Source organism: Amphibalanus amphitrite, unplaced genomic scaffold (genome assembly GCF_019059575.1).
Source record: "Amphibalanus amphitrite isolate SeventyFive unplaced genomic scaffold, NRLGWU_Aamphi_draft 000810F_arrow, whole genome shotgun sequence".
Classification (NCBI taxonomy): Eukaryota; Metazoa; Arthropoda; class Thecostraca; order Balanomorpha; family Balanidae; genus Amphibalanus; species Amphibalanus amphitrite.
The window spans coordinates 61,350-73,754 of record NW_024882304.1 but is presented as its reverse complement, the minus strand read 5'-3'; the positions used below and the strand labels follow the sequence as shown (position 1 = coordinate 73,754).

Genomic DNA, 12,405 nt, shown 5'->3' with positions numbered 1-12,405 from the left:
CCGACCAAACTCCAAACAGATGCATACCATACCTTGACACCATGATCAGAGTGAAAGAAGACGGCTCTTACAGCACTGAGCTCTACATCAAACCTATGACAGCCCCCATCATCATTCACTACACATCAGCACACCCGATGCAATGCAAACGCTCTGTACTACACTCTCAGCTTCTACGCGCCAAACGACTAGGTTCTGATAGACAAGCACAAGAACGGGGCATGGGACTCATGGAATCACTGTTCAGACACAATGGATACCCGAACAGACTCATTCAAAGCACTAAACACAAAATCATGTATCACAGACAAAGATCAAAAAGACGAAACACTAAGCAACGAGACACCGACACGACTTACATATCTCTCCCCTACATAGACGAGACCCTTGCACGACGAGTCAACGGGGTAGTGCGCTCATGTGGCGTACAGGCACGTATCGCGTGGACCAGTGGGAAAACGGTGGCCAAACACATCGTGAGGTCAGCGCTGGAAAGCCCCCCGTGCCCTGCTGGTGCCAAACGCTGTGCCACATGCGAAGCAGGGCTCCCAGGCCGCTGTCACATCAAAAATGCCGTCTACAAAATTACATGTAATCTTGTGACAATGAAAGTACTATTTACATTGGCGAAACAAAAAGGCGCATCCGTGACAGATTCAATGAACACTTTCGTGACGCTAAGAACAAGGCAAAAAAACACCTCTCTTGGGGATCACGTTACCCAAAGACACCCATCATGTACAATCACATCATCGTCATTCAAAATCTCCATTGAAAGAGTGTGTAAAGACGTCGCTGATTTAAAAAATATCCGAATCAGTGGGAAATAAGGAACCAAAAACCATGTTTGAACACCCAAACTTCATCCTGGCCACTTCTGCAGCGTCTATCGTACACCCCACATAACTATATTGTACATATCCACAAATTGATTGTGACAACTACTGTCTGATTGTGCCGTTGATTTAGGCTGCGCCAAACAATGTGATGAGTCATGCAGATTCTATGTTGTTATTTTGTATATTGTATATTGATCTTGTGTGTTGTATATTGTACATGTATCATAGATATCATGGACGGGCGCATCGTTATTTCGAGAGCCATGTATATATGAAATTATTCTCTCATCAAGGAGCTGATTGAAGCGCTGCACGATTTATTGATTGATGGAATCGAATTTTGTTTGTTTGTGTCGACAATTGTTTCTGTACATTCTGAAGATGGCGCAAGCCGAAATATATCAATGATTTTGTTTAATTATTCAATTTCAACAAAAAAGTGCAAAGAATGAGCATAAGGTTATTTATACATACTTTTCTACTTATGATGATGCTCAAAGATGCCATTGCTCGCCTACAACAATAGGTTAGGTTAGGTTAGGTTAGGTTAGGTTAGGTTAGGTTAGAGAGAGAGAGAGAGAGAGAGAGAGAGAGAGAGAGAGAGGAGAGAGAGAGAGAGAGAGAGAGAGAGAGAGAGAGAGAGAGAGAGAGAGAGAGAGAGAGAGAGGAGAGAGAGAGAGAGAGAGAGAGAGAGAGAGAGAGAGAGAGAGAGAGAGAGAGAGAGAGAGAGAGAGAGAGAGAGAGAGAGAGAGAGAGGAGAGAGAGAGAGAGAGAGAGAGAGAGAGAGGAGAGAGAGAGAGGAGAGAGAGAGAGAGAGAGAGAGAGAGAGAGAGAGAGAGAGAGAGAGAGGAGAGAGAGAGGAGAGAGAGAGAGAGAGAGAGAGAGAGAGAGAGAGAGAGAGAGAGAGAGAGAGAGAGAGAGAGAGAGAGAGAGGAGAGAGAGAGAGAGAGAGAGAGAGGAGAGAGAGAGAGAGAGAGAGAGAGAGAGAGAGAGAGAGAGAGAGGAGAGAGAGAGAGGAGAGAGAGAGAGAGAGAGAGAGAGAGAGAGGAGAGAGAGAGAGAGAGAGAGAGAGAGAGAGAGAGAGAGAGAGAGAGAGAGAGAGAGAGAGAGAGAGAGAGAGAGAGAGAGAGAGAGAGAGAGAGAGAGAGAGAGAGAGAGAGAACTTTGTATTTACAGACACTTAGTCCAATGCTACAGGGTGTTTCACTAAAAGTGTCAAAAAGTAAAAGGTCATAATGCACATAATAACAATGTTTTCTACGGAAATTTGCATACCATTTCATCCGCAATTGTTGGACATTTGAATATATAAAAACGATGGCACCGTCACTCAAACCTATTCCACATATCCGCCCCTTCTTTTGATGCACCGTTTCGGCACGTGTCCGGAGGTGCCTCACAGCCCGTTTTCATCTTCAGCGTCCAGACTGTCGGCAAAGCCTTGAATGGTGCTCTTCAGCTCCTGAAGTGATGCGACTTGAGTCTTCCTCAGCTCTGCGAGAGCTACTGACCAAAACCAGAAGTAAAACGGTGACAGATCGGGGCTTTGCGCTGGCCAGAGGCGGGCGGCGAGGCAGCTGATTTTTCGGTGCAGGAACTTCTAATCCAGCCAGTTCCTGGTGGTTACAGCCATTATAGTGGCTGTTTTTGATAGCTTGTAAGGCCTTGGCTATTTCTGATGTTGAAATTAGCTTCTTGTTATCTTCAAAGACCCTCAAAAAGACCCTGACCCTTTCAACGGTTTCCGCCGAGAGGTGGGGGACCCCGTCTTTTTTGGACTGCGACCGGCATCGAAGGAACCCTTTTAAACCTCTCAAGAAGCCCTTTGAACCTTTTATAATCTGGAACGTAGCGAGGTGAGAGAATAAAACGTTTCCTGAAAAGTCGGCATACGGTTTCAATGTTTCTGATGGCACCAAATGTAAGTGTAATTTACCCCTCCTGTTGCGGTGTAAATAACCTGTTCTTGATCTGCATAAGGAAAAAAACGACTAGTAACTTTGGCCTCCTGCCCTCGCTCCGTATGAGTGTAAAATATATCTTAAATGGACAAAGCATAAATGTCCAAAAATTTGCAACCAAGCCACGTGCGCAACCACGTGATTTGCATATTTTATATAACTTTAATAGGCATTTACTTTTTGACACTTTTAGTGAAACACCCTGTACATAACATGAAGATTCATGGCACTCCCAGAGCATCATTCCATGCCGCTCTTAGCGGTGATCGCCGGCGTATGTCACTGTCAACCGGGACATTGATGATCGCGTTGGTGGATGCATCTAAACGCTGCATGAAACCAGGGTATATTGAGTGAAGGGTAGGACGAACTTTGGTAGGAATTTCTAGTATAACTACTAGAAAACCTACTATATGTGGTCGGGACTAGCAAAAACTTAGTTCAAACTAGAATATGGTAGCGCTTATGGTTGGCAGTCGTGACGCGCACGTGACATTCAATTATTAAATTTATTAAAGGGACTATCCCACCTTCGAAAAAATCCCGTTTAGGATTCGGAAATGTTACTTAGGGCACTGTGACGAATTCTGCAAGTTTTTACGCGTTTTCATTGTATACTTTTTGAAATATTGCGACTTTAATATTTCATCGTGACGTCATTTAGATCGGATCTGTGACGTAATGAAGGATTTACTTCATGCCAATGAAGGGGGAAATTTGGCAGCAAATATATTTGCTTTCAAATATGACGCGGCTCATACAATAACAAAAGCGTCTCAGATTGGGCATTTTGTAGTTGGTGGTATGATAGTCAAGTATGTTTGACTTCCTGCATATAAAATTCATAGGGCCTTGATAAAATTCAAATACTAACATCACAATTCACATAGGAAAGGAACATGTTTTCACCATAACTTTTAAAAATTTGTGTCAATTTGGAATACAATTAAAGTGAACAAGTGTGAAATTTGAATGAAAATAACCAACATTCCTGACCTAACCTTACCTACTTTCCTAAAAAGTTTGTAATACCCTTAATACCAACCTAAAACCCCCATGCCAGATGTCTACAACATACAAACCTTTCAACCAGCCTACTACAGTACCTAACACCTCACAACCTATTCCATTCCGAACCTATTGATTGGGATTTTTGTATACTTTTATACTCATTGCATCCTAGCTTGCTATTATAGCAAACATGCAGGTATTTAAAGAAATGTTTTGTTTTTCCTTTTTAGCTGTTGAAATTTCTTGAATGCAAACACAACACAACACACCATGCGCACATGACAGAGGTCTCCGTCACTGCGGAGGGAAGATCGCAATGCTGCTTGCAGGCTGTTGACAGAAAGTGATCAGTAAGTTATGACCCTATGCATAATGCTACAATTATTTCTTTTGTATGATACAGGGAGTTGGTCAGAGATTGAACAGGTCTCAGCATCATATATTTGAATGCTGATAATTATGTATACGAGCATTGACCAATCAATTGAAACTAGAAAAGTAGATAAGTGCTTAACAAAATGGATTGGTGAAGATTAGATTGCCTATATAAAGCATGCAATGTTGACTTCATAACATACTGCATAAAAATGTAGTCTGTTCCATGTTATGTTTGCGCTTATGGTCAAAGCTGCTTCTTCAATTTGCTTCTTCGTTCAATCTAGGGATGTAGCCAAGGGAGTGGCCACGGCTGTCATGGTCTACCCTAAAGGCGAGAAATAAAATAAAATAAAGATAAATAAAAACAGCTGTACCATACCCCCAAAAATAGTGGGCCAAATCCGAGTTTTCCTTTTTGGAGGGGGTACGACGCTAGGCCGCGACCTGTGGCCCCTCCCTCAGTAAAATCTTGGCTATGGCTCAATAATTTGAGTCTATGCTTTATGTCTATGACTATTCTATACAGGAGCTATGCAATCCTGTTTTCTTTCTAGGTTCATGCTGTTCTGAGGTGAAACATTTTCCTGGCATGGTGGCACTTTGTCAGTGTGGGGTGAGGTAGGCATCCACTGTGATGTGACTGACCCTGTCGGCTCCCACTCCCCCTCTGACCCGGCCATGCGTCCCGCCAGGTTGTCGTGTTCCGCCAGCTGCTGCGCCGGCGTTGGCAGCGCACAGCCGCTACCAGCTGACACGCCGACCGGTGCGCGGCGCGCGTGCGCCGGGCGCCGACGGCCGTCGTCTGGCAGCAACAGCGCTGCCAGTGACTCGCGCTGCTGCTGCAGAAACTGGACAAGGATCGTAGAATCCTGGCGTGTTTTTGTAACGTCCATTAGAGTGATTTAGACGCAGCGTGTAGAAAGGACTCGTTTATTGACGTGTGACTTTCTGACAGCTCAGTCACCTGTTGACGGCGGCGCACAGCGTCACCTACCCGCCCTACAGCCGGCCCAGCAGGGTGAGTAGTGAGTACCAATACCCGCCCTGCAGCCGGCCCCAGCAGGGTGAGTAGTGTGTACTGAGTAGCGCTCAGAGTTAGCTTGAAGTTGTTTAACATGATGCACTGTTCTTCATGAGTCGTCCCCATCGCTACTTGTGACTTGCAAGTTCCTTCTTTTTCGGCAGTGCGTCCCAATTATATCAGCGATTTTCACCTCTGAGAAGTGTAGTTGCCGTACTAGTGAAAAAGCGTATATCTTTGAAATAAACATTCCGTTTCATCTGCCCACTATCACTAACGCCCCTCTGCCCTCTCCTGCAGCGGCCGGGGAGACCCACCTGACCGCTCCTTCCCCCTGTTTTGCTGCAGGCGGGGAGGCCCGCCCTGACCTTCTCCTCTACCCTCTGCCCTCTCCCGCAGCGGACGGAGAGGCCCGCCCGGGCCCAGTGCCGCACGGAGAGGCGGCGGCGCTGGAGGCCAACACCCCGGCTCGCGGCCTGTAGCTGACGGTGCTGGAGCCGCGAGTCACCGTGGTGGCTGGCCATGGAGACTTGGAAAAGGTGGGTCTCCGCGCAGCGGAGGAAGGGGCGGCGGCTGACAGTGGTGGCCGCCAACGGGGAGCTGGGCGGCGCGGGTCCGTGCATAGCGGGGATGTTCGAAAAGGCAGCATCAGCTGCATTGTTTGAAGAGCTGCTGCAGTTAGGCGTTGAGATATGATCGCAGACTTGCAAGGAGATGGGCTCCTGAGATGCGTGCTTTTTTGCTCCGATGATCCGGCTGATCGCTGTTGATCTATGATGTCGCATCACCCGCGCGCGGTCACCAGGCCGGGGAGGTATATAGGTACGTCTACAGCAGCTGTGTTATTTGTCTGTCCCGGTTGTATCACCCAGTCTTCCCCCGTCCCCAGGCCGGTGAGGTGCGTCTCCCAGCATTCAGCTGGTGTATTGTTTATCTGTCCCGGTTCCCCCGTCCTCAGGCCGGTGAGGTGCGTCTCCAGCTGCGCTGTCAGACGATCCAGTGGAACGAGCAGCAGCCCATGTACCCGTCCCGGCTGTGCCGGTGTGTCTCCCAGCTTGAGCGGCGCCGGCCGACCGCTGCGCTGCTCTACAACTGCCACGTCCACACACGATGCACGGTCAGTCATTATACCGAGTAATGCTAATTATAACCGCGGGTGTTTTGTTAGAATGGCCCTGAGAGTGTGCCGTTGTTGTGTGATTATTGTTGAGTGCGTTTTCTAGTTGTGAAGTACACTGTGGTAGGCTCGACATAACTACTCATTAGAAGTGGCGGGAACACTGCTCCAATGCCCTATTGTCGATTGGAAATGAATAACTACGGCCGCGGCTCCTGACTGTATCCCTTTTCCCCGTGCGCCCTACAGGTGACGGCTGACCAGGCGGTGCTGGTCTCGGCCGCGACCGACGGCCAGCCCGCCCAGGAGCACCAGGCTTTAGAGGCTGATTAGTGGGCAGATACATTCAATTAGCTATTAATAATTGATTATGCAAACATTCAAGAATCTACATCATTCAATTCTAGCCGAAATCACGCGGCGCTCCCAGGATTCGAACTCACGACCCTCGGATCCGTAGCCCGATACGCTACCGACTGCGCTACCGAGGACCGCGCGCTTACGATCGGAGAGCCGGATCGCGGGTGCTGGCGTGCAGAGAAATCTTTACCCTGTACGCCGTAGAAGTTCGGCTGGGTTTCGTGAAAAATGGTAGAGGAATTGTCGAAAGAAAATTCATCGATCTATCATTTGAGACTAAGAACCATTGATTCCTTCAAAGGTTGACCGAGATATCGCTCGACGAAAACAGGTCATTTAACATGTAAACCCTATGGGCTGGTAGGAAATGTACGCCGTGGAGCAGCAGTGCTACCAACTAACTTCGGCGGGGGCCGGCATGAAACCCCATGCTGCTTTTCGGTACATCACGTCAAAATTAGGTTAGGTTAGGTTAGGCTAGGTTAGGTTAGGTTAGGTTAGGTTAGGTTAGGTTAGGTTAGGTTAGGTTAGGTTCGGTTAGGTAAGGTTAGGTTAGGTTAGGTTAGGTTAGGCTTGTTATGGTTGGGTTAGGTTAATCTAACCTAACCTATCCTAACCTAACCTAATCTAACCTAACCTAACCTAACCTTACATAACCCAACCTAACCTAACCTAACCTAACCTAACCTAACCTAACCTTACCTAACCTAACCTAACCTAACCCAACCCAACCCAACCCAACCCAACCCAACCCAACCCAACCCAACCCAACCCATCCCAACCCAACCCAACCCAACCCAACCCAACCTAACCTTACCTAACCTAACCTTACGTAACCTAACCTAACCTAACCTAACCTAACCTAACCTAACCAACCTAACCTAACCTAACCTAACCTAACCTAACCTAACCTAACCTAACCTAACCTAACCCAACCCAACCTACCCAACCCAACCTACCCAACCCAACCCAACATAACCCAAACCAACCCAACCCAACCTAACCCAACCCAATCCAACCCAACCCAATCCAACCTAACCTAACCTAACCTAGCCTAACCTAACCTAACCTACCCAACCCAACCCAACCCAAACCAACCCAACCCAACCCAACCCAACCCAACCCAACCTAACCTAACCTAACCTAACCTAACCTAACCTAACCTAACCTGTCCTAACCTATCCTAACCTAACCTAAACTAACCTAACCTAACCTAACCTAACCTAACCTAACCCAACCCAACCCAACCCAACCCAACCCAACCCAACCTAACCCAACCCAACCCAACCCAACCCAACCCAACCCAACCCAACCCAACCCAACCCAACCTAACCTAATCTAACCTAACCTAACCTAACCTAACCTAACCTAACCTAACCTAACCTAACCTAACCTAACCTAACCTAACCTAAACCTAACCTAACCTAACCTAACCTAACCTAACCTAACCTAACCAACCTAACCTAACCTAACCTAACCTAACCTAACCAACCTAACCAACCTAACCTAACCTAACCTAACCTAACCTAACCTAACCTAACCTAACCTCAGAGGTCGATAAAATGCTTGGAGTTGCTCCAACGAACATCTTAGTCCCATCACTGTCTCCAACTTAGCCCTCGCCTGGCGGGAGGGGGGATGCAGCCTCCCTAAGTTTTTTTTTTTCGCGAATAGCGTAAAAGGTGGTGTCGCGTCGCGCCGCAAAATTTGGCACAACGTCTGGGAATGAGCCTCTTGCGACATATCCTGAAAATTTCAGGTGCCAGTCATTTCAGGACCTGGACTATGACTATGAAAAGTACGACCAGTATTGGTACTCACACCTTTCCTTTGAATTAGACGGATAAACAGGCGCCATGCCTATAAATTTGCCCAAGCAAATGATATGCTAGATGAACAATGCATGCACAACTGTCTAATCACTGCCAATTGCCGCGTCGGCACACCGGCATCTCCTCACCTTCTCCCCACACGGCCTTGACTCCCCAACTCACACCATCACACTACTGCATACGGTGACCGGTCACACGGTGGATCTGAATGCCTACGTTTTCATGCCAAAGTCTGAAAAAACTAACGATTATCATCAGCGTAGAAATGTTGAAATTTAGCATTTTAAAGCTTTTAACTTAAAACTTTATAAGTGTGTTTTAACGCACTTGTCCTTATTGATTGAGAAAAGAGCGCACTTTTGATCGTATTACCTCATACGAAGTAACGCAATCGAAGTGTGATTCCGGTCCACTGTGCGTTTTCAGGCGCGCTCGATAAAACACCCAGGCCTGGAGAAAGTTGGAAGGGTGATTTTCTGATCCTCCTTACCACAAAATGACCCTAAGCGAAAAAATGCCCGCGGGGCGCTGCCAACGCGTGCCAGCGGCCCTGCTAGTAAGGGCGAAAATCAATGCATGTGTATGCGGAGCACACCCTTAGCGCTACGATGGCTCCTTGGAGACACCTGGAGAAACCTCTGCCGGCAGAAGGGTCAGGTCCCTCGCAGACGGCGCGGCACGGCGGGAGCTTAGCGGGTGGCCTAGCCGGAAAGAGGATAAAAATAGCCGACTGGCCCGACCCAGCGAGGGGTGACCGAAGGGTGACCAGGAGTGAATGAGGGAACATACATACACGCGGTACCGAGCAGCCGATAACAGCACCGGACGATTAGAAAGTCATAAGTCAATGCTGTATTTTAGGCGTAAGGAAGCATCCATGTAGACGGGCGGACTGTCTCCAGCTCTTCCAAGTATTGCTAAGATCTTGCTCCAACGAGCGTTGGCACGTTGGAAGTTTTATCGACCACTGCCTAACCTAACCTAACCTAACCTAACCTAACCTAACCTAACCTAACCTAACCTAACCTAACCTAACCTAACCTAACCTAACCTAACCTAACCTAACCTAACCTAACCTAACCTAACCTAACCTAAGATGCGATCGACTTGTTGGGTAATAAGCCGGCCATGATCGTGTAAAATGGCTTCATCGTAGATCGATTAGTTTCTGAGATATAACCGGAAATGTAAAAGTGCAAAACCTACCGCTTAATCTCGCGAGACCTGTACCTGAGCCCTGAGCGCGCCCATGTGTCGCCCCCCAGGGCGTGTCGCCGGACGGTTCTGTGTGTCGGACTGAATCCTGAACCTGCCTGAGTGTTATGCTATGACTCCCCAGGGTGTGTCGCCGGATGGGGCGGCCGGCTACCGGGACGGGCTGCAGCGGGCCACCAACGGCCACCCGCTCTCCGCCGAGGAGGTACAGAAGGTCGTCAGCCGGGTGAACCAGCTCTCCAGCTAGCGGCGATGAGGTCAGTCACCGCACCGGGCGTATTGCACGGGGACCCTAACAGACGCCTCACTCCTTTCCCTCATCTCAGTTGTTCTTTCATTTTTTATTATTATAAATAATGGAGATAGACCAGGGGCCGTATTCACGTCGATCATTTTCGTAAGAATTTTCTCAAGTTTGACCTACTTCTTATGTAAATTTTTTTATTCACGTGAACTTCGTCGATAAAAACTTAAGAAGTGCCGACGTGAATGCCAAATTATGCTTACGAAAGAAAATCGACTTACGAAGTCGACGTGAATACGGCCCCAGAGCATTTTCGGTGCATTTATTAGGGTCATGTTACTCCAACGGGGTTGCGTTGTCGGCACAGTCCTGTCTGGTCTGTGTGCTGCGGCGATGCTCTGCCATCCGGTGACCCAACGCCACTGTCCGCTGACCGAGTGTCGTCTCTTTGCTGACCGTGTAACGTCTGTCCGTCAGGGTGGTGGCCGTGAACGCCTGTCGGACGGCGCCGGAGGGCAGCGCCGGCCGGCTGCTGTCACTGCTGGACCAGCTGCGGCTGCCGGACGCCGGAGCGCTGCCCGACTGGGGTCTACATCCTGGTATGTTACTGGGAGCGGCACGGTGTGTGTTGGGTGCTTCTGACGGTCAGTTGTAGTAACTGTTAGTTCCTCTACTGGCCACCAGGTGAAAAGCGTATTAGCTGTACAGCAATGTAGAGTTGCTTCAGCTTTGGCGTAAACTTTCTCCTCTTCCGCTCACCATTCACCACCAGAGTCAGCAGCGTCTCGGCTGGCGGTCCAGTCAGTCAGTGCGAGTGTCTTCACTCGCGACAGCGGGCCGGACCCATTACAGGGCAGCAGAGTTATCAGTTACCAAGCCTTGACCTATAAAGAAAACCAGGAAATAGTAGCAATTGCATATATGTAATGATTCTACTCTATTACGATTGAGCTAAGACAGCTGAGCTGTGCACGCCGTCGGCCAGACTTGTAAGCGACTCAATTTTTTTTTAGTCGATTCTTTGTTTGAGTCTGAAAATTTGAATCGATTCATCAAACGACTCATGATGTTAAATTTAATTGATTCGAATCAACTCATGACTCATCAAGTTCCTCGATAAAATGATTCGAATCAACTCATGACTCGAGCAACTAGCCAACGGAATGATTCGAATCAACTCATGACTCACACATTTTGATGAATAGATTCAAACCAACTCATGACTCACACGACATTTTTATTGAACTTATTTCATTCAACCCATGACTCACTATAGGCATTTGTTGATTATTTGACTCAAAGCTATGATAAAATGAATATGCTGCATACCAAAATTGTATTAAGCAGCATAGTAGCCTTGACCAAAGATTCAAGCAGCTACCTAGTAGGACTAGGTACATAGGTACCTACCTTACACCTACCTATCTTCAACACTCAACAGTCAACAGTGCAATGTCAGATAAATTTGTAAGTAACTCTGAGAGACAATTATAATATAAGTAAGGACTAAGGAGTAGCATAGTAACCATCTCTTATTATTACCTAGAAAGTCTTATTTGAAAATTTAAAAGCACAAGTTCCGAGAGGCATTCATGTTTTTTTTTTAATCAAACTTTTTCTACATGATAATGAGACAAATGTTACTACTTCATATTTATCAGATAAAATTATTCAAACAGTACAACCTCAAAAATAGGATTAATCCCACCTGTGAAACATTCAGCATCCGCAGGGACTCCATGGGCCACGAGGCCACGACCTTGCATGAGTGGCTCAGGCCTCAGAATCAGATATGATCTTGAGTTGAGACTCATTGAAAGCAGTTAATGTAGGTATACAATATACATTCTCCAAACGGCACCTAGTTTAGCAGTGCCAACTGGCTGCCAGCTAGATCACCCATCCGTCACTTAGGTACCATTTATGTTGGCTCAACGTGGAGATTAAAATGAAGGAATATAAAAAATATTGTTAGTCTACAATTTTAGATTAAAAATGACGTTATTGAATATTAATCGATATCAGGAGCACCGGAGCACTGACCAAGTGGCTCTTTTGGTAAAAATAAATTGTCATTGGTGCAATTCGGGCAACGTCATCCGGCCAATTTGTCGCGAGATTCAGACGTGAAAGTTATCAACTGCGCCATTAATGTAGTTTTCTTAAAACATACTATGACTTTCACATTCTATTCTTGAATTCATGACGTCACTCATAGTACATATTTTAGGCGAATGGAGATCGCTGAGGAAATATTTCAAAGCCGCTCCTTAACATTATTCTGAAGATTCTATGATGTCATAAAACAAGTTTCTTTTTAAACTTCTATTTCATGGAAAAAATGTGCATTTTGTGGTTTATTGGCAGTTGAGCATCGCAATTTTGCGGTTTATAGGTGAGTTTATTTATATTATATCATAGCCTATA

At 46.8% G+C, this 12,405-nt stretch overlaps 1 long non-coding RNA gene across 2 annotated transcripts; it reads left to right on the top strand.

Annotated features, from left to right (window-relative positions):
- Positions 1-3,613: 3,613 nt before the first annotated feature.
- LOC122366478 lies at positions 3,614-6,708 on the top strand. Of its 2 annotated transcripts, none has more exons than XR_006253893.1 (5): positions 3,614-4,161; positions 4,882-5,253; positions 5,610-5,749; positions 6,169-6,327; positions 6,577-6,708. It is a non-coding gene; the product is annotated as an uncharacterized LOC122366478 (long non-coding RNA). The 2 variants fall into 2 exon arrangements; XR_006253892.1 differs by having other exon boundaries at positions 3,713-4,161; positions 4,882-5,207.
- The last annotated feature ends 5,697 nt before the right edge of the window (positions 6,709-12,405 follow it).